Genomic DNA, 21,500 nt, shown 5'->3' on the forward strand with positions numbered 1-21,500 from the left:
TGTACCACCCAAACCAGCAAGGCACCTCTGAGGACACGGGAAACCTGCTCTCCACATTGGCCTCCGGAGCATCTAAGCCACAGAAGCCTTCTAAAGTCTGAATTTGCTTGTCTGATGCATTCTTTTATTCCTGTTGTTTAAAAACATTTTTGCATAAGCAAAAATGTATTGCTTGAATTAACAGCAATTCTTACATATGGAAGGAGAGACAGAAAAATTATAAAACCAAGTCATGATTCCTATGTAGTAAGTGCTGTGATGAAGTGGCATTAAGATGGATTGTAAAAACTATCTTAAAATATGACGCAGAATCCACAAGAGCAACACATCAGACTAAAAATAAATAAATAAATATCAATGTGCACTGTACTGGTTGCTTGCAAAATTAGACAATTAATTCTGTGTAAACTAACCTATCAGGAAACCACACTGTGGGGATTCTGATAGCTGTTATTGCAGCACACTATATTAAGAAAAGAATGCTTTAATGAGATCCCTGGAGAGCCTCCACGGACTTGGATCTTCCTCTTGAAAAGACCGTTTTTACCCCGTTTAACTGCCAGTATGTTGCATCTCTGATACACGTATGAACCAAAAAAAAAACCCAATACAAAAAAAACAACCAATCAAAAAAAAGCTATTAACACAATTATCAGTACCAATAAGCACTGTGCTTTTCAGGATCAAAAAAGACATTATGCCATTTCTGAAAGTGTAAGAACCATCAGAAATAACATCTGTATATTAAAACCCACTGCACTTAAAACCACTTACAGCCAGAACAGCAGCAGCACAAAGAAAGCTTTTACACAGAGGGGTGTAAAAAACCGTAATAATATAAAAAAAATAAAAATCACAGTGCTTACTATAGCAATCTGCAACCTGGCTTTTATTAATATTTTATTTTTCTGTAAGTAAAGATCTAGAGTAGAGCTTGCCAAATACAATAAATGCCCCAGTTTAACATTTGATTTTTGAAATAAGTACTAGAGAAAACCACCTTCAGCACCAAACTCAAAATGGCTGTATTTCAGATTGATTGCTTACTGTAAAATAACAGCTGTAAAATAGCAAGGAAGAATATTTTGATCACAAGCTTAGTAGTAGGGTTAGAAGCTGTTCTTCTATTTACAAGCTCTCCATAAAAACATGTATAACAACATTTGTGTTGTAAATATGAGGGGGGAAAAAAAAAATCAATATTCTCAGGTTTCACAAGGCTTTTCCAGTGAAGCCTGTGGATTTTTCTCATTGTCTTACCTATTTAACAGAAGTGGTTCTGCCAAGCAATACCTTAGAGGGGAAAACACCTGAAAAATTATTATTTAACATAAAGTGTAAATAAACAAACAAGCCAACAAAGAAACTCTTATAAATGTTTAATCCATCCTGCAAATGTAGATGAATTACTGCATTTCTTCTCCAACTGCCTATTATACCTTGTGTAAGTACCAGCTCTCTGCATCACTTGTATGATGGCTGGGCTTTACTAATAAACGGACCAGACTGCAACACTAATGTTGAATAGTTTCATACCCCAGCAAGTTAGTACGTAAAGATTTAAGGAGTTAATAGGAATACTCAAGAGCTTTAGCAGTTAACAAATGCAAGACAACATGCTAGTATGTGCTGAATTATTGTGCTGCTGCCGTTTTACCTGGGCCAGCTCATACGACATCCCTCTGCCATCATGGAAATTGGGCTCCTACCTGGAGCATCTGAAAGCCACCAAAAGCAATGCTGGAGGCAGCCAAGCTGCAGGAGACCACCTATGGACAGCCACCGCGGAAGCAAGCCCTCCACAGGGAAGTAGTTTCTAGCATGTTTTAAGCACCTCTAATTGTTTTTACAATGTTAGAAAACCACAAAAGAGTTCAAATACAATCTTTGAGTCCTAATATTTACATGGGCAAACATTTGTTTGTCTGTCAGCTGGGTAATCTCAGGGCCTCTGTAGAGCCTGGGACAGCCTCTTAAGTAGTTTTCTCCAGTTTTGATTAGCTGGCTCCATCGCCAGCCCTATAAATATTCCTAACATTTGCACCCAATGGACCAAGTATTTTGTTGAGCAGACTAATTGGTTCACAACCCCTGCTAAGTATCAGCCGTATCATCCCTGACTGCCACAGGCAACTATCATCATTAGCCAAGCAACAATCTCCTAGAGAATTTTGGCTCTTTAATCTCCATTCTCCCCGAGGACATCAGGCTTATTACAGGTTAAGGCTATCAGAGTTCGCTCTCACGCCTTTCCTACGCTGCGTTCTCCGCACAGAAGGGAAAACCTTGCGAACACAGCAACATAAAGGGTGCCCAGGTCCACGTCTCCCTAAAGGGACCGTCCGTCGGATGCTACAGACCTTGGGGCAGCACAGCCAAGGCAGAGGGACAGACCCTGCCTGCACACAAATCTCCACAATTCCATCGACTTCCAAGGGAAGTGTAGATTACCAGATCCCACCTGAAGTCAGACACTGCTGAAAGCAGCCCTTGATCAGCATCGTTCCTTCTACTGACACCACGCTAACACCAGAATGCCGTGGTTGAGGTTGTCCCCGTGTGCCAAGGATGCCTGCCCTGAGACGCAGCAGTGGTGGGGTGAGGAAAACTGAGGAGGGGGAGGCACAGAAAAAGATTAAACACAGGTCAAAATCTGGAACAAAAGGTGGAAAAGTGAATAAAGGTGGGAAGAATGAAAGATACGAGAAGATACGACAGCCTCAGAAAGCCAGAACCCATGCAGAGTACCAGCCTCAAACAAGGCAAATCTGACCTTTGTTACGGCTGTGCCATAAATTTGAGAGATATAGGTGGGTTCTCTTTGCTTTGTTTCATCAGGAACAAAGAGTTCTGCTCATAAACTCGGGAAAAAACTTTAAAACTTTGGCAATCTGGGGTATTAAGCTCCCTTACTACAAATGACATACAGATCACAGGCCCCACCAGTAGCTCATGGGATGATATTCAGAACTACAGATGTTCCCTCCATTTTTTTTCCTGAAATAATTAAAAAAAACCCAAAACAACAAAACAACAGAAAACACCATAATTAAGAAGAAATTCCTCTCCTCGGGGCACCTCTCCCCATTCAGAAGGGAAAAGCAGTTACCCTGGCACAGACAGAGACCTTTATGGTCCTCTGGCAGTCTTCAGCAGGAAGCATCCTCTGGATTGCCTGCTTCCAATATCTTCTGCTCACTGATGCTAGAGATCCACCTGACCAGTTAAACCAAGTAGGGGAAATTAGATTTTATACCACTAGTCACCATCCCAGCCTACCTGAAGGCAGCAGGGAAAAAGCAGCTCTGCCGTGTGAGCCTTTGTGTAGTTTTCAGAGGAAAATGGTTCTTAAAGGAACAAAGTCAAAGCAGCTCACTCACGGACACAGCCTCTCCTGTGTCCAAATTTCTTACAGGGCAATAAACTATGGGTTTCAGTACCAGAGCTACGCCACAGCAGCTCCCTCCCGCCACAGCAAGCGATCAGCATGCACAACACTTTTTTTTCTTTGAGTCATGCTGAGAAATCTCTGCAATTTGTAGCTTTGGAAAGCCTGCACATTTAATTTGAAATGATATCCTCCCTGTCAAAACATGCCTGGGGGCAAGACACTTATGAAAAAAAAAAAAAAAAAAAGGGGGAAAAAAATAAAATCTGAACCTTCTTGTCTGCTCTGAGTCATAACATCTGCCACAGCGAATGTATGCAGCCAAATATAGGAAGATGTTTTTCTGTAGTGAGGAGCACCCAGAGGAAGACAACACCTCAAACCAGAAGGAACCTGAATCATTTCTCCATAGCTGTAGTAAGATCTAACTGTTAAATATCAGGAACCAATAAACATTAGCATACAAGCTTTCCAGCACTTCTCATGTGCCTGCACAAGTCAAAGATCTGAATTACATACATATATATTTATAAACAGAAGGTGTATGTGCACTTGTATGTGTATACACATGCAAGCACACATTATAGGTGTGTCATTTTAAAGTTTTGAAATTCAGGTCTCTGGAATAAATCTGAACGTTGGACATGTTCCATACTGAGCTGCTTCACTTTTGTTTGTTTCCCTTTCACTCACATCAGATGTTGCTGGTACTCTGGTTCAAGGAAGACAAAGTAGTATCAGATTCAAAAGCCAAAGGTAAAAGCTAATGGCCCTTGCATAAAATGATTTAGGGAAAAAAAAAATTATATCTATGTATATACACACACACATACCAAATTATCTTTTTTTTTAAAAAAAAAAAAAAGAATGCCATGATGGTTAAACAAATATGTACAAAAATGTATCTATATAGTAAGCAATTGTGTGTATATATATATATATCTCACAGCGTATCATCTTAACACTTTCTCCACTCAAAGTACTATCTCTTAAGAAATGGCCAGGACACTCAGTTCAAAGGAAACTGTGAAAAACCTTGCAGGAGGCAGTTACAGAATCATCTACCCAGGGAGATATTAATTTCCGATCCCTATATTTAGAAACAGCCTATGATCTAAAACATGAGACTTTCTCAGAGGGTCATAATAGATCTGTTTCATTTTATTTAACTGAAGCTAAATTCCCCAAATAGCCCCTGGCCTTTGGAAGGCTGAAGGAGAACAGTGTTTCTATTGGATTGTTTTCTTTCTACAAAAAAAAAGAAAAATTACTTCAATAGAAAGCATCTGCTCTGCAGGCCAAGGTGGTCAAGATGCAACCGAGACGGGAGGTTCTGTGCAGAATACATTAGAAAGGACTAAAAATAATTATGGTGAGAGATTAGCAATTTAGATGTGCTGCTAATACAGTCTTACCTTTGACACTAAGCATAACTCCATTCAAAGGGCTTCCAAAAATTATAGAAACAGAAAGGATTAAACAAGTCAAAAATAAGGAAAATATTAAAAGTCCCTTTAAGAAAGGAATGAAAAGAATTATCAGTATTTCACGTACAGATGAAGTGTTTCAAGGAATGAACATGACAGACACAAGTATTTATGAAAACAGGTGAAACAAGGTCAAACAGTCACTCTAATGATCACATTGCAATTAAGAGACAGCAAATTTAAAACGGGAAAGAAAAATCACAATCATTAACGTTATGAACTGACAAAAAATGTTATTGATACAAAGGGCATAATGATTAGGAGAATGATTAGATGTTTAAAGTGCTAATAGTAATACTTGCCCAAGCCAGCATAAGAATTTAAAAGGGCTATTGATCTCATGTTCCAGGATGGAAGCCAAGCAGTAAGTGCTTGGTAAGAAGAAGTGGGGAAAAACAAAAGAAAAAAAGTAGTAAGTCTTTCAGGGACACCTTATTCCTTAATTGTGATAATGAGAGTTCAGGGGAGGAGGGAGGAAGATTTGGGGCTGGTTTTTCAGGTGGCTTTTGGGGTTTTTTCCCAGGGTGTTGAGTCATCTAGTATTAGTTACTAACAGAGATAGGATTCCAAGTTAATTGGATCTTTAATCCGATTGAATAGGCTAATTCCTACCTCTCTGCGTTCCTAATGGATGTCACAATGTCATGAGTTAAATGCTGAAGTGCTGCTCTAATTTGAGAGCAGCTTCTAGGGAATCCTTAGGCAAAGACAATTATTCAGATGTCTATTGAGAAAGAAAACGATCATCAAGGTCAATATACTTTCAACAGTATTTTGGAATAATTACTGTCCAGTTAGTCAATTATTACAGGTAGTACAGACATTCTCACATAGTTTTTTTTCTCCACAAGAAAATAGATTATTAGAAGTTATCAGTCTTCCTCGTTCCAAGGAGGATGTCACCCTAAGGAGCCCAGGTTCTGGTGCAGCCCTGGAAAAGCCGCACTCTGGCCCAGAAGTCAGAAACCTGCTATTCGGTACTGCTGGCAACGTAAAATGTTTATGGCCATATGAGGCAGAAAGAGCTGACCCATGCAGAGCTGCAGGTTAATTGGGTGCTCTAATTGATCACAAAGAGTTTATATTTCTGTTGAACACACCAAAGGAAACACGTTGCCAATTTCCATTGAAAACGTCCTGAAAAAACTATTCTCTTCAAATCCAAAACAGAAAATGTTGCTAAATAAGCACCATAGCTTTGTGATGGAGTTGTAAACAATAACATACATGAGTTATTTCCCTCCACATAACAATTACAGTGGTATTCCCTACTGTGGGCATAAGACAGCACTTTTGCAAATTTTTTTCTGGAAAAGTAATTTTCAGTCCTGGCTAAAGAGCTTCCACGACAGCAAAATGACTTACAGTCCTTAAGGCATCTGTTTCACTTCCATTATAACCAGAGATCCACAGAGAAAAGCAGCAAATTCACCTGGACCATGATCTTGACTGAACCACTGTGCTTCCCCACAGAAGAAACACAATATTACATTCTAATTAAAGATCACCTGGTTATTAGACACTGTGAGCACTTGAAATACAGTATGTTGTTTCTCTGAAAAAAATAAAACCATCACAGATCTGGTAAAACTATTTCAAGAGGACAAACATATGCACAGACAGTACTATCAAAACCATCCACGACCACAGAGGTGTCCCTGCTGCATTTCCCCAAAATTTGGTTTTGATGCTATAAAGATAGGGATCATGATTTCTTTTAAAATGTGTATGTGTAACAGTGATGTCAATGAAGTGAAGGGCACAGAAGAGGCCACGGTGACCACTCGCTGCTGCAAAGGTGAATTGTGCTGTGCCCTTCACTCCTGGGGAGAGCGGCATGGCTCTCGCGGTGGGACACAGCCCTCGGCTCCAGCACATCCAGGCAAAGTTGACTGCAAGGTCTTCTCTCACAGCAGCAGAACGGCCAGTGGTGCCAGAAGCCCAAACCGAAAAGAGGAGGTTTCTTCATCACTGTTAACAAAGCACAGATTCCAAAACTGCTGCTTTGACTACAAAACAGATGACTTCAGCTCTGCCAACACTCAAGGTGTTTCCATTGCCAAAACCCACTTTGCTGAGACATATGCTCCCATACTTGGAAACAGAAGCTCCTTCTCCAGATGAAATTCCTTTCTTTGCCCTTTTGGTACTTCTATTTCTCCGTTCTGTGCTTCCTATGTATGTTCCTCCTTTTTCTTATCTTCTTTCTTCAATTGCCCTTTCAGTGCTCACTGATTTTAAGACCCTCCCATATGACACAGGCTGCTGTGCTTTCTCTGTCACCTGCAAATCGTACCCAGTAACTTGGGTTTGACCGATCATACCACACAAGGCACGCAGTCTCGATTCAAACACATCATAGTTCATTCTAGTGGTTAAGCACAGATAAAAAAAATCGTGTTTAATGTCTAATTTAAAATTGTCTGCCTCCAGCTTCCAGCTATTGGATCTTATTTGTCTTTTCTCTTCTTGATTAAAAAGCTGGGTATGCTTTCCCCATGAAAATACTTGTCCCTGTAATCAAGTCCCCTCTCAATCCTCTTTTTGATGAGCTAAGCAGATTGAGCTCTAAATCTCTCACTGCAGGGAATTTTCTCCACTCTTAAAATCAATAGTGTAGTTATTTCCTTGACTCTTCAGTTTTGTAAACTCTTTTTTTCACCTGTGGACACCAAAACTGGCCATAGCTTTCCAGCATTCTCATGCACTCAGATAGAACCCCTGTGTCAAAGGACCCCACTAGTCTTTCAGTCTCAGCATCCCACTGGGAAGCCGTGTCCCTTTCCCTGTCTGCTCCACACCCTTTCACCCTCTTCTCAAGGCTGTTCCTCTTCCAGGGCACTGGTTAAGGCACAGGCGGACAGGAGGACAGAAGAAGAGGCAACATCTTGCCAGCCGGTCAGTCTGCTCCATACAACATCCCATTTCCACACTACCAATACTGTCTCAGCCACGAGACTGGCAGCAGTCATTCCATTTTTGTCTCCAGATTATTGACGGAGACGTTAAACAGCTTCAGGACTAGTGCTCATTCTCATGAAACTGTGCTAAACGCACACATCTTTCAATCCCCATGGGCAAGGGCCTTTTCAGCTCTGTTCTCTAAATCTTAATCCATTAAACACAACGGCTGCTAATTCTACACACTAACTTTGCTAGCTTCCTTTGTTTGTTCGTAACTGAGATTTCATGAGATACCAAATCTGACACCTAGAAAACTCTGCCACAACGCTTCGTTACCCGTAACCCCATCAGGAGCAGGCTCCCTTTTCAGAAAGCCATGGTGACTGGCCTTAATTATCACTCTATTCGTTAACTCTATATTAATTCAGTCCTCTATCAACTTATCCATTATTTTTCTGGGATTGGTGCCAAGATCTCTGGACAATCACCCTCTACCTCCCTCTCCTTTCCCTCTTTGTACATGGGCTCCTCCAGTACTCCCACAGAACACCAAGATAGATAAGGATAATGGATATTTTGTCCCCCTTGTATATCACCCTATCTTTTCCAAAGATACTAACCAAGACTTTTTCCAATAGCCATTTTATCCCTTTGACGAGCCTTGCCTCTCCCTCCCGCCACCATTTCTGTCCACCCACCCCAGTTTATCTGTTGCACAGGTACAGAGATCCCAAACCCAGCCGCTGAGAATACGGACCACAATGGCTAGCACCCCAGCCTGCTCATGAAAGCTATTTCAGGGACCTCAGTGTCATGTTTTTACTGTAAAATTTCATTTTTAGGAGAATTCAGCTTTGGCCTATCCCTATGATACTAACTCGGTATCAAGGTTTTTTCCAGGGATGCCTGTTTCATCACCCCAGAGCATCCTTTCGAGTCCCTGTTTGAGAAGCACAGTTAGCACCACACGTTAATTGAATGTTCAAGTGCCAGCCCAGCGCTCGGTGATCCTAAGTGGGCTGGACACCGTCCCCTCTCAAAGGTGCGCTGCAAACCGCCGCATTGGCACCACGCAACCCTAATGCGGGCGAGCATTTGGAATATAAGCTGTCTGCCATTATTTACCTGTAGCAAAGTTACAGTTCAATTACTGAAGGAATATCTCATTCAGACAGAACAAAGGGGGGGGGGGGGGGGGGAATATGTATGCAAATGATTGAATTTAAATTCACTTAATTTAAAGGCCTAAAATTTTTAAGGGCACATTCCTTCTCTAGGGACACTTGGGTTTGGGGATTATAAAATACATAAAGCTAGAAACAGTTAAGTGGATTGCCATTGCCTGAGCTACAAAAGTTTGAATACATTATTCTTTTCAGTGAGCGTATTATATAATTAACACTGCAGATCTATAGTGCTCCTGCCTATATCCTATCCTATGCAAGGATAAAAAATTTGGTCTAACCACCACCCGTTACAAGGAGCTTTGCACACAGACAAGCTTAGAATACATTTGGGAGGATGACAGTGGAAGAGGTTTGTACAGAGAATGCTGCCCATCTGCTGAATACAAAGATTATTCCTTTTTTATTTTGTGATGCATATGATAAGATTTGTGAATAGCTCTTGATGTTTGTTGTCTGTTGGGTTTCTTGGTGTGGTGGTTTGTTGGGTTTTTTTGTTGGTTTTTTTTAAATAAACAGCGAGACATATTTCTTAAGCACCAAAGATGAAATTTTCATCTTCCTATGCAATGGGAATGATGCAAGGTTTCACTGCAGAGTGATGCCTGACAGGGAGAATGGCTGCCAGGGAAAATTTGCTGCACTGGCAGGTTAGGTACAATGCTCTGAAAGGTAGGATCCTGCACATGTGGAAGTAAATGGGAGAAACTTACTTCTCTTTAAGGGCTGCATAACCAGACCAGCTGTATTACTTTCTGGTACCACCACACTTACTGCACTTTACTTTTAATATATATATAGTGTGTGTATATATGCTATAGTACAACTCCAACAGCTCAATTTTCAGCAGTTCCTCGGGATGTAACGTGAAGCTGGAAAGGCAAGCCCAAGTGTTTCCCAGCATGTAGGCACCATCTGGGCAGGTATTAGGAAATCTTAAAAGCAGGGTGGGCAAAATCACCAGTTGAGTGCTGCACAGACATAGACAGCAGGGATGCTGCAATTCAACACGATAATCAGAGATAATAAAAATCCCAGATTTAGGTGAAAGCCTAAGTCAAACCTCATACAGTCAATAATAGAAAGGTGCATTTGTCACGCGGGTAGTAAACCCTGAGCAATTACTGTGGATTTACACGGTAACCCTGTAAATTTAATGAAGTAGGTATGCCTTAGCTTTGTACAGCTGGGACAGTTCTTTAATCACTGCTACTCAATAGCTTAGAGTCCCACATTTGTAATTTGCATGGCTCGGAAAACAGGAATATTCATTACTGTTTCCTGGTCATTTGCTTCCAGTTAAAACGCAAGACCAGATTATGCTGCTTGATAGCGGACACCATCGCAAAGCTGCTAAGGCGCCTGCCCGCGCACAGCCTGTTCCAGCACCCTCACCAGCGGGCGCCCACACCAGGCGCTGGATGCGGCTCTCCAGAAGCCCAGATGGCCCAAGTCGGTGTAACTCAATCATCCTCAGCTGAACCACAGTAATTTGTATCAGTCAAGGAGCTGAGCCATTATGCCTACTTCTCAAACTGGTTAGGTTGTAAATTAGATTTTCATCACTCTTGGGACAAAAACCTGACTCTGCTGAGGTCAGTGGGAGTTTGACCATCTATTTCAGCGGCGCCATGACTTCACCAGTCGTTTTCATGTGCAATATTAATCCTGAAAGTCACCACAGTCTATCGGGTTTATTACTTTCCTAAAAATATATTAAATAAAAACTTCCATTAGTACTTGCGGATACCAGTAGTTCAGTTTCACCTTATTTCCTTCTGCTCAAACATAAGAAAAGGAACATTTATCTCAAAGGACTTTGGATTTTAATTACCAAAAAATAGCTATGGTTTTGATCGATGCTTCAGCAGAACTCATACTAAGTAAGCACTGAATACAGTGTACTGTCTCGTGACCAAGATGATCAGCTGGGACCTTCTCTGACTCATATCAGGTCAAAATAGAAATCCTCTAAAACCTATTCCCTACATTGAAATTTTACTCAAACAAAGTCCTTGCTGGAGTAATATGAAAAAATAACCTGTGAAAAATAAAGCACGGGGCCTTATCCAGTAAAATACCCAAGCAGTATCCCAAATTTCAGTTAATATGCTCACTGAAATCAGCAAACAAAGTGGTTTGGGGTATTTTGCCTATGAAGAAGAAAACCCAACCCCATTAGGGGAACAGGCATGGTGCAAGCATGCACACAGACCCGTGCCAACCAACAGACACCGCCCCAGTGCCGCAGAGGGAAGGGTCTTAGTGATGTGACAGACAGACCACACTGGCCTATGAGGTCACTCCTTGGGGGGGGGAGGGGGAAGTAGATGCTTCAAAACCTCCAGACAATCCTTTATTATTAACAATTCTCCGATTTCAGTAAACTGGGGGGAAAAAAAGAAAAGGTGTATTCCATATGTCTAAATAAAAAAGTAATTTAGTTAATCACTGCTGTTAGCTGAAAGCATTGTTAGGGTATTTTCTACCAGAAAAAAAATCTGCCCTGGAATAATAATTTTACTTTTCCTATAAGAGCAGCAATCTTTCATCAAGACTAATTTTATTTCAAGCGCTGGGGATACAGCAATGGCACCAGCCATTTTTTATTGAAACATTGTTCCAGGTTTCCATCAGTTTTAATACTGTAATACACATGACATAACTGAACGATGCATTTTTCAAATATACTTTAAAGCTGTGGGAATACACCCCTTAAAGGCAAGTCCTCTCTTCTTTTCAAGTGCCATACAAGCACAGCAGGCAGCATTCAAAGCTACCTCTTCCATGTCAGCCAGCGGGAAAGGCTGACAGGGAATTGGTGGTGTCACACTTGAAAAGTCACCAAAGGCAAAACAGACTGAAAGGTGGATGGGCCCAATTCTGCAATTTTTTTTTTGTCATAGTCCTCTTAAGAGATTACTGCCTAACCAATTAATTTCAGCTGGGAGGCTGTCCTAAATATCAACTTGCCAACTTTCAGAGGCATCTCTAGGGTCTCCCCAAAAATGGAGACACTTGAAATGAGATTTTTAAAAGCACTAAAGTCATCTGACTTCTATATTGAGAAGCAGAATGACTTTGGCTCATTTAAATGTTTTGATATACTTCTTTGGAACTGGAGCCCTGTGTTTTCACTACTTGCTTGTTTAAAGTTTCTGTTCCCAAGGGCAGTGAGGCATCCCAGCTGTTACAGACCCCCTTCACATGGGTTTGTCCCACCTTTAAAGGTACAGCCCTGTCTACCTCTAAGAAAAGACCAGCAGCCACAAGGGCTCATGATGCACCACCCATGTGCTGCCTTCGGTGCTGGCAGCAGGTGCAGCAGGAGCATCGTTGGGCAGGCAACAGCAGCATAGGAGGGGTCCCAGCTGAGGACCAAGAGCATTTGCAGAGCTATGCGGAGGCCACCGGTGCCCGCCTTGCTGCTGCACTGGGGCAGCCCAGGGGGGAAAAAGCCCAGGGCAAGCATTCACCTTTCCCTGCCTTGGTTGCAAACGTGGGGAAGATGAAATGGGGATGCTACAAGAAGCAACATTTTTGTTACAGCAAAAGCAGCTGTTTGGAGGTTACCTGTCAGGAGCTCAGCGTGGGGCTGGCCCTGAGGCAGCTCAGCCTGGCTGACAGACTGGCTATTACGGCCAGACCAGGAACCATCTGTTAAAAATATCCTCGAAAGCTGCACTCTTACAGAAACAGCCCTGGCCAGGCACAAGCATTGGCTCCTTCTGCCCCAGCTGCTCAGGCTTGGATCCAGACATCTCTATTTCTTCTGTGCGGGAGGACAGGAGCAAAGATGAGGATGAATCCAAGCAGGCTCATCCCTGCCCTTCCCAACCTCCCCTTCACCCTCCCTAACCTGAACCATATCCCCACCACACCTCTAATTTAATTCCATGTTGTGGCTGAGTCAGCAAAAGGAGAAAAACACCTGAAAAGAGAAATTGGCAATTTTCTTGATAAATGGAGAAAAGAGAGGACTAGTGAGGGTCAAAAAAAATTATGAAGACTTAAAAGCTTTAATGAAGAAAGCAACATAAATCCTGTTCTTCTTACATGGAACAGGATCCGCAGCTGGAGGTCATGCTCAAAACAACCAACACTAGTTCAGCTTTAACAATAACCACTAATTTTAATGATAAAAAAAAAAAAGCAGATGAAAAACAGTTTAATTTTATATATTCAGGTGTAATGAAGGAAGGAGGAAACATCTGCTAGGGAATGCTGCAACCTCAGAAAATAACACATCGGCCATCACAGCTCCACGCTGTGCACTTCATACAGGGTGCCTGGTCACGCTGGGAGGAGAAACACAGTAATATTTGGTGTCTGGGGTTTCTTCATCAATTTATAATGCAGAGGCAATCACTACAATGGCAAGCACTGATCCACATTTGAGTAGGCAAAGGGACTTACAGAAATCAACTTCATAAAACAGATGCAAAGAGAGCAGCCACACAAAAAAACCCCAAACACAACAACCTTGAGTGCTGGGAATTAGCTTTGTTACATAGAAACAACAGAAACAAACACACACCCCAACAAATTCAAACAAACTCGCATGTATCCAACTCTTTACCTAAGTCTGTTTAAGCCTAGCAAGGCAATTATAAGTACACAGATTACAAACTATAATAATCTTAGCCTAGGAATACTGACAATGAGTTGAGGTTTGGTTCACTGCGGTCCAAACACGGCAGCATTATTATGGGCACTGCTATAACATCCTTTTCTAGTCCAATACGCCAGCAAATCAGGCAATACCCAAGCTTTTTGCCTAGGAAAGAAGAGAAATACCTGGATTCCATCTTATCATCAAGAGGGAGGAAGAAATCTTCCAGGACACCAACTACTAACTAAGCAAAATAAATGCCACGACAGCCTGCTGTTCTCCTAGCCCTAGTACGCTTTTTCTTCATTACAATTTTAGAAGGAAAAGGATATATCTATATTAGCCAGCAGCAGAGCTTCAAAGGGCATAGATAAGTAGAGCAAAATGGTGCTGGGAACCCCAGACCCACTCACCCACCCACCCACCCACCCTGCAAGGGCCCAGCTCCAGCTTTAGCCAGGAGGCCATGGATGGAAAGCCCATTAGCAGCTGAAGTGCACAAAGCAAACTCCTGAAACATATTCTGGCTTAGGTTCACCCAAAATTAATCCGATTTGTGCAGTCCCCCGTCACACAAACAAAAGCAGCGTAAGTGGGGATGGGACCACAGCAAGGTTCCTTTCCAAGGTGCACTCCAGAACTAAGATGCCAGCACACATGGACCCAAGGGTAACAATAAAGAGTTTACTGACATAAACATACAATTCATCATGTATAAACCTTATGCAGGATGCCACAACCTAGTAGGAGCCAATATTGGTACTTAGCATATATATAACCACCACAACATTTATTTTCCTTCTGCCCTTTGACTACTAAATCTGTTATTTCCTTACACAAAATGGATCTGTTAGGAAACCAATGTCTTCTGCAAGGACAAGCTAGCAGAGGTCCCCAGCCATATGGGCTATAGGATGGGCCAGACTGCCTGGACATAATTTGGCCAATGATCAAACCGCATGTTCCATCTTGCATTTAATTTACTCATAACGGAGCACAGGGCAACACCACAAGACCTTGCAGGATCTCACAACTCAAGATGGCATGAGGGGAACTGTTCAAAAAGCATTTGGTAGATGATTGTCTTAATTTCTTAAGTTACTTGTCCCACTCATGATTTTGTTTTTTGAACAGAAGTCTAACTGAGAAAGGACAATTGAAACTTGTTAAAGAACACCGAGCACATCACCACCAGAATACACTTCACAAGTTAGATTCCTGCTCTTTTTTCTGTACCCGTGCTGCTCCCCAGACTCAGCACTGAGGTATCAATTTTAATTTATGTATAATCTAAGGCTGTTATAGGGTGGGCTTTGTACTAGCAGGGAAAAAAAATAAAAATCTCTAACAAAACAGAATTTCTACTTTACTGGATAAATATACCAAAAGAAATTGTGGCATCTTGGTGGGTTGCTAAGCAACCAAGAGCTCCAGTGTCACTTGTTTGTGATCAATTCAAGTCATTCATCAGGCTCTGAAGCACCAGCTCAGGCATTCCAGCAAATCTGCGCCTTGGGAAAGCCACCGGGACTTCCTGCCTCACAATAACACTTTCTTTCCTCCAAGATAAACTTTGTAGATGTTCTTTTGATCTGTGTGATATGTTAATTCATTATTCTTAGCATACTGCTAATGGGAAAAGCTATAATTAACTAGCTACAGCATTGTAATGCATGCAAGATAAACTGAACTAATTAGTAGTGTTTAAAGTAGTGGCTTGTCCTCTCCCACTGGGGAAAGGAGTGGATCCTTTCTTATCACAGAAGCAACTGTCCACTACATCATTTTATGTAATTTATGGGTAGCTTTCTTTTTTCTTTTCATTTTTCCTTCCAAACATAAGTGATAAAGCATATTTTTATTAGCAAACAAGATGGCTACAATCCAAGCCACCCAAGGTACACACACATGTTGTGAATCATGTAATCCTTCATTTAAACGAAGGCTTATCTGCTGGGTTTCTTGGGATAAAAGAGCGGACTCATAATTTCATTCACTAAGTTTAATTACTGAAGTAACACATGCTAAATGTCCATAACAATTGCATTCATTCACACGGAGAGCAAGTTAAATGCAATCAAAGTGCGTATAGCTATAGTACAGTCTCTTTATTTCAGCCTCATATTCAGAATTCATTTTATTCCTATTTTGATAAAAATCAGTAATAAACTGCAAGGGTTTAGAGAATGAACTGGTTTAAAACCTGTGTGTTGCATACAGCAAAATTTCTATAACTCTTGGATTTCTGAGAGGTATTTTTACTGAAGATATTTAATGATACTTTCACATATATTATGCGATACTCCTGAAGGAACTCCATTACCCCCTGCAAACCTAAGTATCTTATCTTTTGCATCTTATTTTAATGTAACAAAGTGTAGTCTTGTAGCTCTGCTGTAAGCCAGACTCCACTGCCAGCAGATGCTTGGCCTAAAGAAAGATGACAGAGCCTGGCTAGTAAGAATGTTCTGATTTTTTACTGACTCATTGTTTTTTGGGTTGTTTTTAGGGTTTTTGGAAAGACAAAGAAAATTCCTCACTTTTAAGCAACAGAAAAAGGCTAACATAGCAGTAGTCATGCACTCTTAATGCTTCACATCAGTAGAAGCCAAGCAGAGGATCTCGGGAAGCAATGGGCAAAGACCCACGTGCACAGCTCCAACAAGGCAACGTTGCACGTGTGTTCACGAGTGGGCAAAAATCACACATTCATTTGAAGGTGCAAGTCTTCCCCCTTCTCCTTTCCTCAGGCCCCAAGTAAACTCACAATATTTGTTACTTTTTGCTTATGGAATAGTATTTGGGAGAGCTAAAGAACACATATTTAACTCGGCCACATCAAACGAACCCTTGACAAACAAAAATACCACCTGTCAAGTCTCTGGAGAAATATTCCAAAACATGTTGCAAGCAAAACTGTTCCTAGGTAGCACCGAGAATGAACTTACTTTCAATCTGCTGTGTTATGGTTAAATACCCGCGTGTTATCCAACATAGCATAAGCTTACCTCCTTTCCACCCAAAAATAAGCAGCGAAGTAATGTTAGTCATAGAAGTGACCGGTGAAAGTCTGGTTGCATTTGCTGTGTCGGACTATTAGCAAACAGAATCTCCTTGCGTTACAGAAACCTAAACCTAGCTGAGCGCACTGATGCGGCGATCGTGCAACACGGATTAGTAACACACAGCACACGACACCCAGGTGTAAAGATTCTCACAGCTCTCCCGGAACGCGGCGCACACACTGTCGCTTCCCCAGCAAAAACCTGGGACGTTCACAGTTATTTAGATGGTGCAGAAAAAAAAAAATATATATATACTCTCCGGAACCATGAGGAAGAAAAGAAACAAGTGTTTGCCACAGACGCGCGGCACCCGGGCTTGCAAACTTGAACCCACCGAAAACAGCACGAGACGACGCGCGCCAGCCCCCCCCCGCCCCCGAGCCCCCCCGCGATCGTGCCTTTGCCTGCCCGGACCCCCGCCCGCCCCCGCAAACTTTCCCCGGGCAGCGGCTCCTCCGCCCGCAGCGCCGGGACCCCCTCCCCAGCCCCGGGGAAGCCGAGCCCCGGGGGCGGCCCCCAGCCCCGGGGAGCCCCAGCGCCAGCGGCGGAGGAGGTAGCGGCGGGGGGGGCACACAGCGGGACCTGCGGGCCGGGGACCCCCGGGCTGCCCCCGGCGCTGCGCCCCCAGCCGCGGGCACCTGCTCGCCTTGGCCGCGCTGGGTCCGGGCTCGGTTTCCTCATTGCTTTGCAGGGCGAAGCCCAGCGCTTGGGGCGCGGGACCAGGTACGGTGCAAGGAGGAGGAGGAAGAGATTTAAAATAAAATAAAAAAGATAATTTAAAAGGCTTTCGGTAGAAATGCAGAGCGAGCGGAGGTGGCGGCCGGGGCAGCCCCCGGGTCCCAGCGCCCTGCGCACCCCGAAGGGCCCCCCCGCCCCGGTCCCCCGGCGGTACCTGGAGCAGGGCAGAGCCGGCGGCTGGCGGGGGCGGCGAGGGGGCGGCCGGACCGGCGAGTCGCGGCTGCTCCGCAGCCCTGTCCCGGCTCTCCAAATTAATCGCTCCACCCCGGAAAAAAAAAAAAAAAAAAAAAAGAAAAAAAAGAAAAAAGAAAAAAAAAAAGAAAAAAAAAAAAAAAAAAGGGGAGGGGGGGAATCCCCACCACCCCAAACCCAGCCCCGCTACACACCCACGAGAAGGAAGAGGGGTCCCTCCGTGACTGGCATCACTATCTCCTCCGGCAGCGCTTGCAGGGAGCCATGGCAACGAGCCCCCGCACCTCCCCAAACCGCTGCCCGCCTCCCCGGGGGGCCGAGCCCCCCCGCCCCGGCCCGCCCCGGCCCCTCGGCGGCTCCCACCTGCCCGCTCCGGCGCCCCCTCGGCGAGAGCCGGCAGCCCGCGGCGCCTCCGCCCCGCCGCGCGTCTCCGGGCGGCACCTGGGGATGGCGGGGAGGGACGGGAGCCCCGGCCCGGCCCGCCCGCACCTCCCCTGCCCGCCTCCCGCCCGGGGGGGGCCGCGCCGCCGCCCCCCGCCCAGCCCCGGCCCCGGTAGCGGCCCCGCACGGCGCGGCGGGGCGGCAGGTGCGGGCCGGGGGGGCCCGGCGAGCTGCGGGCAGCCGAGCGGCGATGCGGAGAGGACAAGGAAATGGCCGAAATGGGGCCGAGGGTTTAGGGAAGACCCGCTGCCCCTCGCCCTTCCTCGTGGTGGTCGGGGCACGCATGAGCTGGGCAAGGAGAGAACCGGCGCCGTTGGGGGCCCGAGTGAGCCCCCCGCCCCCTGTACCCACCTCTCGGGGTGCGCAAGTGCCCTTTCTTTCCAGGGGAGAGGCTGAGGAATCACAGAATCCCAGATGGGAATGGGCCTCCCTGCCCCATCCGCCTCTGTGCCCCCCTTGCCGAAAGCCCCACACATCCCCCATCCCAACACCAGTGCTTTACACAGGCAAACCTCCCCAAACCCTTTTCCTCCTTTCCCCAGTGCCCTCCTGATCTTCGCAAACCCTGACCAGGGTTAGGTGTGGGCTTGGGCACTCGGGCTTTCTGCCCGTGCGGTTTTCCCTCTGTCACCCCTTCGTGGAACGGGCTAAATTTGTCAGTGAAGACAGTCGTCACAAACCTGCCAGTCATTTTCTTAAGCGGTCTGCCCAGGGCCCACATGCGGAGGTGGCCAAGGTCAGACATAATCATTTTCATGGGGACTTGGACTTCTCCGATGATTTTCTGTCTCACTGCTGACCTTTGGGTGTTTCTCTTTTCTCTGAGCCTTGTCTAATGCAATGAACAATAATCATCAAGTAACATTCACAGACATTAAACCATAAAACCACCCTTCCGAGTCACAGTTAGCACTCGTGGGGACAGTTATCATTTGGGTTAAAGATTTTTCGGACAGTAGCAATCAGAATTTGTTGATGTACTGGCCAATTCGTGTTCATCATCCAGCAGCTTTAGGCAGGTGAGCTTACTTTTTGGTCAGGAAGTAAATAATTACATTTAAGGAAAGGTATTATAAGCTAAAAGGGGTAATAAAAAAAAAATGAGAGCTAGTAGGGAAAAGGATAGAATAATTTAATATACTTGTTCTGTGTAAAGAAAGCAAATGTAAAACTGGTAAAGCAATGTATGCTTGATATTTTAGTCATGCAAAGTCAGGCAATTCATAGATATAATTTTCATCTTAAACTACATTTGAGTCAACTTGTGCCAATATAAATGCCGAAGCTCTCACCAAACGCGTGGAGCAGAGCTCCTGTTCTGCAAGGGAAGTGTGCTGTGGTTGTGTGGGCAGGCGGACTGCTGTGCAGCCCAGAGCACACACGAGGGAACGGGAGTTCTCCCTTTGAATCCCGCTCTCATAGCCAAATCCTGAATTGACTTACTGTTTCTTCCAGAGACAGTAAAATGCTGTATTTACAGCACATTGCTTTCCAAAGCAACCAACAGCTAAGCAACAGGCCTGTGCCCCCGTGCAGCGGAAACCTCTGAAAATAAATGGAAAAGGAGACAGCTGTAGAGGAATGTCTGACCGTGTTGGGGCTGCCGATGTATTCAAAAGCCAGTTGACCCAGTATAAACGTGGCCATCAAAGATCATGTCGAAAACCAGCAATGACTGAGGATTTACTGAAGCGCTGGCAAAAAGTGAAGACACTAAGGGTGGGAACCCATGTCCTGCTCGTCTGGGAGCACAGATAACAGAGCTGGCTGGAGAGCTGGGGAGGGCTGGCATCGCTCGTCCTGCCACTGCCAAGAGGATGAAAAACAGGGACAATGACTCTTACCCATTTCTGGCCAACACTACCCTCCTCCTGGGATGCCTCAGCAGTACTAGAAGTTTCCAGGTTGACGTAAAGAAGAGAGACAACAATTTAGTTACCTCCAGTGACTACTTAAGGCAGGACTGCTGCCAAAGTCAACTTCCTAGGCTGCCTGTAGCTACGCTGCCGCATCTACTACCCAGACACGCCGTGCCACAAACAGAAGGAAACTGGTCTTGCAAAATGCCCAAACCACTTGGACTTTCATTCCCCTGCCTAGCCGGCCCAACTTTTAGATCCTCTCTGGCAACATGATTTCCCCAGGAAATTCTCACATTTTCAGGTTTCAGCCCCTAATATGGAAACCATTAAATGGTTTTTGTTTTTGACACGGAATCATGCAGGAGGTGTTCCTTCCACTAGGAAGGATGGAAGCTGATGGAAAAGTCAAAGTACATCAGCTTACCAAAAACTGCTCCATGCTTCCAAAATAGAATGTGTTCACGTTCCTAATAAGACACGGCACTAATCACATCTATTTCCGAGGCTCGGGTTTGCCTTAAGTAAAGTGTAAATAGACATAATCCATTGTGCTTCAGATTTCACCGGGTAATGAAACAGGGCAAATGTCACAGCACTTAAGTCTGCACAGAACAAAAATAAAGAGAGAGAAGCACAGTTCGGTCCTCTCCGTGTCTCCACAGAACTGCTCTTTATTTTGGGATTTCCTGCTGAAAATCAAGGAGCCTTTTCATCAAACCCACTACTTGATGTGAGAATGAGAGTGCAACACTGCTAGAAACACTGGGAAAATTCATTACATCTCTCTAGGCTAGTAGCAATCACATATTTAAAATGCATGTTAAATGCGTAATATTGTCTCAAATCAAGTGTGAGAAAAAAACCTTCAGAAGATTTATCTCAGGTATTGTCTAAAGAAATCAGAAGGAATAGAGGGTGTGTTTGTGCCTATTGCAACTCCAACTTGTTACCTGATTCACTGCATGTACTCCCTCAAAAACCACTATTTTAAAATCAGTTCCAGAGTCCAATGGGAGGCTCAGAAGATTTCCAATCTTACTTTAATGCCATTTAAGAAACATGAAATACTCGGGACAAAAGAACAGATTGGCCAGATTTTCTTAAGAGAAAATTCATTTTGCTTGTAATTGCCAGCGCAGATCCCACCACCACAGCTTGGTAATAAAGATGATGCCATTTTTTGAACGGGTAGATATGCAAAAGTGTGAACATACTTGAATATCAAGAACCACAATTTCATATTGTCTTTTTTCAACAAGGATAATAAGTTTCTGGGGATCTGGTTTGGTCCTGGACAAATTAAATGGCTAAACTAACTGACATCATGCCAACTAGCATTTTTTACATGTCAAAATTTGTTTTGGAAATTATTTTCTGCTGTAACATTTCAGAGTATTTTCATTAACTGTGGAATGTTTCAAATGTTTCAGTTATAACATCTGAGATGTATACTGAGAAGCCCAAAGCTTCATTAGAAACTTTGAGCTCGTAGGGGGAAGATTTTAACTGTAAAGGAAAAAAACATAGATGAGATAGTGAGTGATGCATATCCCTCTAATGGTTTATTAACCATGTATCTGAGCACACATCATCAGTGCTTAGCTTTGAAATGCTGAAAGTTAGATGG

At 43.9% G+C, this 21,500-nt stretch overlaps 1 protein-coding gene across 7 annotated transcripts in view; it reads right to left on the reverse strand.

Annotated features, from left to right (window-relative positions):
* CHL1 (cell adhesion molecule L1 like) overlaps positions 1-18,033 on the reverse strand; it is a 135,360-nt gene extending 117,327 nt beyond the window's left edge. For 6 of the 7 annotated variants that reach the window (XM_040592604.1, XM_040592605.1, XM_040592601.1 and 3 more), the window contains exon 1: positions 17,934-18,033. The gene's annotated coding sequence lies outside the window, so the exon portion shown is untranslated. The remainder of the gene's footprint in view (positions 1-17,933) is intronic. The other variant, XM_040592603.1, reaches the window with a different exon arrangement.
* Positions 18,034-21,500: the final 3,467 nt, after the last annotated feature.

The sequence above is a fragment of the Falco naumanni genome, chromosome 4, assembly GCF_017639655.2.
Source record: "Falco naumanni isolate bFalNau1 chromosome 4, bFalNau1.pat, whole genome shotgun sequence".
Lineage (NCBI taxonomy): Eukaryota > Metazoa > Chordata > Aves > Falconiformes > Falconidae > Falco > Falco naumanni.